The sequence below is a fragment of the Micropterus dolomieu genome, linkage group LG21 (assembly GCF_021292245.1).
Source record: "Micropterus dolomieu isolate WLL.071019.BEF.003 ecotype Adirondacks linkage group LG21, ASM2129224v1, whole genome shotgun sequence".
Classification (NCBI taxonomy): Eukaryota; Metazoa; Chordata; class Actinopteri; order Centrarchiformes; family Centrarchidae; genus Micropterus; species Micropterus dolomieu.
This window is the reverse complement of record NC_060170.1, coordinates 29,601,634-29,606,578: the sequence shown is the minus strand read 5'-3', so window position 1 is coordinate 29,606,578 and position 4,945 is coordinate 29,601,634.

Below are 4,945 nucleotides of genomic sequence, written 5' to 3'. Positions count from 1 at the left end.
ATAAATAACATAAATAACAAAAATTCACAAACAGTTTCATTGATAACAAAAACACAGTAAAATGACATTTATTACGATGCAATGCAATAAAATGCAAATTACAGATTATTTAGTGAAATACAATAAAATTAACATGAATGACTCTTGAATTATATTATTATATAATTTATTATTAATTATGTTGAACATTAGCAATATAATACACACCTATGTGTGATAAATGTAAAAAATATATATAATCAAAATAATCCAACACAAAAATTAAAATACAATAAATTAAAATGATTTCAAACAAAGAAGGACATATTGAGAAACAATACAATGCAATACAAAAACAAAATAAATTACAAAACAATTACAAAATTTGAGGACAAGAACACTAAGTAAAAATAAAATGAAATATGCAATAAAAAAATATATTTACTGACATACAATACAATACAATTAACATGACAAATACAATAAACGAGAACGAGGATACATACAATACTAGCATCTCATATTGTATATCTCTACACTGGTTGCACAGTGAAAGCAACACATCAGCAGCACATAACAAACAGTTTGAGTCCTCCTTTAGTGTCTACTGTCACAGAACAGGTATTACTGGTAAAACGATAGTAGCTAGATGGATTTAATTTCCACGCAGCCTCATGGCTGTATCAATTACAAACAGGCCACAACTTATACTAAATGACTGAGCTGTCAATAACAATAAAGAATACAGGTTCTACCTGAACTCTGGTGATCTCAACTGCAGTGTGGTTGGGGCAGCCCAGAATCATTGCTTGTGTTGCCAAACTTGAATTGGTTTCAGTTCATTTAGATCAACAAATAGAAATAAAAACAATAAAATACTTCAGGGATGAGGGTTAACATTAATTGTCCATCACGGTCCTAACAAAAGATCTCCTTTCCAGTTTCTTTCCTGGCTATGCCCTCTGACCAGCTCATATTAGATGAAACCCACCATATAGACAAATTGGCAGTGTATTTTGGCAGTGCCCAGAGCCCAATAACCAATAACTGCAGTTACATGCAAGCCTTAACAGGAAAAGTCAGGTTGCAGTTGCACACATAAAGTGCAGGAGAAACATACCATTACTTGGCCTGTGTTATCACAGAGAGTTATTGCCCATCCTCATAGCAGTCAACATTAAACTATTGCGGTGTGGCACAAGAGGGGAACAGAAACCCATATACACTCGTTCCTCCTTCCCCATGGCCCCCCATGCAGCGCCTTGGCGGATATGAGGACCTCGTCTCCTGGGTCCAATAAAGGACCTGACCTGGCACTGATGGCCTAAAACCACTGTGTTACAAACCTCAGAATGACAGTTTTCTCCAGAAACATGGAATACAAAGGATTACAATGAGATGGTGCACCTGTAGGAAGGACAAAGCGCTCCCCCTCTTCCAATCCCTGTACAAGCATAGGTAGGGGCAGGTTAACAACCAGCATTGGCAGCAGTATTGACACTGGACCCTGCGACCAAGGCCCTCTACTCCCAGTGATCCAACCGCACAGGATTAGCCTCTTACATCTCCAGGCAACTTACATCTCCACCGGCAACTTACATCTCTCAGGTTTTCCATTACTCAGTTCCAGATCAGTATGCCACTAACACCGCTAAATACCTGGTTCAACGACATGTTTTGCAGTTTTATTCACCAGCAGAACTAAATAGCTGCCAAGGACGAATGTATAGGCTGGAATAAGCAAGGAATGCCTAAGGTGTGGTGGCCCTGAAGTGCAAACCACAACAGCAAATCACACAACAGCAATTTGCACAACCCAACAGGATCGGTGAGACTGAAACGGAAAGGGTAGGTACTTGTTTGACACTGATCCTTGTGATTGGTTGCACGTCTCTGTCATTTTGTAGCCTACTGCAGTATTGCAGAGTAGTCTAAAAAGTAAATGGACCATCACTGTGAGTGAAATAATTCAAGATTACTTCAATGAAGGATACAGGCAGATCTAATCTCTAATTGGATTGAGTATGACTCTTGAGTAAGACTCTAATTAGGATGAGTATGCTCACACTGAAAACCTGGTTGAAAAAACTGGGTTAATCCAAAGAAATAACTTACCCCCGTTAGTAAAGAATACAGTTTTGATGGAGTTGCATGGACCAGGGCAGTTGTTTGGTTACCGCACTATGTGGCAAGTAATTGCAGAAGTATAAATCTTGTGTTAAGCAGAGTGCTGTGGTGAGGTTGTTGAAACAACTGAATTGACGAGGGACTATAATTACATGTCTGCAAGCCCGTCTGGTCCTGAACAATTTTTTTTATAGATCGCGCTCCGGTCGGACAGGCTCATTTCACTTCTCTCCTTTCGTTGGGCCCATACACACTCAGAGCTCATATAGGCTACTGTATGAAACATTGTTGTATTGATTATATTATAAATATTATAAATATTATGCATAGGCTAGCCTACGTAATACGCATGTATTACATGTTCATTACCATACATGCGACAGTTGACCATGCAGAGCATCACGGAGAAGTTAGAGCTTCTGAATTCTCGCCTATCACATAGACCGCACATCAGAGAGCTTAAAGTAATATTGATGTCGGTCTTAGGTCCGGCTCGGGGTGAAAAATTGCAGATGTTGTTGGGCTGGGGCCAGGCTAGGGCTTTAACACCATGGGCCAAGGCCAGGCTAGGGCCGGAGTTTTGGCCTGTGCAGGGCTTTAATTTTAATGTTGTTCAAAATTGACAGCATATCAAGTATGACCTTGCATGTGTGTCCTTCACTGAAATAATCTTGAATTATTTCACTCACATTGATGTTTAGGTCCATTTTCATTTGAAACTAATCTGCAATACCCGCAGTAGACATCCAGATGCAGATGCTTTCCAAAATGAAAGACAGAGACGTGCAACCAATCAGGACAAGGGTCAGTGTCCAATTGGGACCTACCATTCCTGCTTCAGTCTCACCAATGTCGTTGTGTTGTGGCGATTTGCTGTCGTGTTGTGGTGATTTGCGAATTGCTGCTGTTTGCTCTTTAAGGCCACAGTATTAAGGCTGGGAAACAAGAAGAACCAGATTACAACACTGACACCAAGATCTGCAGGCTGGTTGAACATGTTGACACCTACAGCTGCAGCTGCCTGTTCTGCTTCAACTGCCCATAGTCAAAGTGCCCACTCCCACTCTTATGTTCAGGCACAGGCTTCGCAATCCAGCTAATTTAAGAGAATCCGATATCTCAAACTAATTCTTTGTCACATGAACATACCTTCTTCAGTTCTATTTATACTGACTTTCTGGTGAAAATCCTTGATTTATACATCACAATAAATTACACTAAACTAAAATTTGTTCATATGTAATGCAATTAAATAAAGTAACATATAATACTATAGCGTCCCAGGAGTGTCGTACTTTGACTGGCTGCACCACAGTGAAAGCAGCACAGTGCAGTGCAAAAGAAACCGTTTGAATCGCGTGTGCCTTAATGTGTTAGCTGCATTCAATATACCCATATTCTTTTTTGCTATTGGTAGCTTTGACATTCAGTAGGGTAACATGGGGTAAGACGCCCCCCCCACGGTAATTCTAACAAAAAACACAAAATGTCGCAATTTTTTTTTCTCAACACCTTTTTTCTGGCTGCCCCTGGTATCACTGAACTAAAAATGTCCTCTGTTTCATCACAATTTTTGAAGTTATTTGATCAAAGCCATTCTGACCTAAGTTGATCTAATTTTTTTGTCATATAAAATAAGCTGTAATTTTTTTTATCGTGTTCTATATATATATATATATATATATATTTGTGTGTGTGTGTGTGTGTGTGTGTGTGTGTATGTGTGTGTGTGTGTGTGTGTGTGTGTGTGTGTGTGTGTGTGTGTGTGTGTGTGTGTGTGTGTGTGAGTATATATATATATTTACATTAAGGGGAGCCTTAAGATAAGTTATGCAGCTGTTTAGAGAGAAAGATTTTTAGTTTTTGGTTAAAGTAGTAAAATGCTAGATTACTATGTTTGGGGTAAGACGCCCCCATGGTCAGCGTGTCCCTTTTTGGTTGATTGTAAGTTAGATGTTATTTGGACATTGGATAGACCCTTTAGCCAACCAACAATTTCATAATCAGAAAGTCTGAGGTTATAAGCTCACATATGGTCACATTTCTAGCAAGCTAGCTAGCTGGCATGCACATATTTTACCTCAGACTTTCTGTTAATTAAGTTCCTAGCAACCTCACTATTTAAAATCTGAGAAATAAATTATAGGAAAGCTAATAACATAAGGCAAGGCAAGTTTATTTCTACAACATAGGCCTATAATCCCCTTGCTTTCAACCAGCTACTTGTAGTTTATTTTATCTGTAATTTGTAATCAAATTTATTTGTCAACTGGAAGTTATTTATTTAACTTTAAATTATGTTACCCTAAGCATGGTCATCTACAAGATACAAAAAACCCTATAAAATATTATTTTATGTGTCAGCAAATAGTCTTACCCCACACTACCCCATGAAATTAATTCCACTAGACCTAACAATAAATTATTAGACATTAATAGACACTGATGGAGGACTCACACTGTTGTCAGGCTAACTTAAGGATATGTGGACGTGTCCCACAGTTACACAAATGGTCTTTCCACTCTTAGTTTGATTTTTGCAATCAGCGCAGGGTTGTTTAGAGATAGCCTACTTACCTGGGCAACATGGATTCAAAAGTATTCAAACTCACACCCTCCCTGATGAAAACATTTGGCCCCTATTAGAGGATTATCGGTGGGCGTCTCCAGTTCAGTGAAATCGTCGAGTGAAACTTTCAAACTGTGTTTTTTCTCAGCTAAGATCTTAAGATGACATGAAGGTTTGGGAACGTTCCAGTGAGAACGATCACGTCTTAATGACGCATCACATAACTTTGGAATTCCTCTGTTCCATATGCAAATTACCCCCCCCCACACC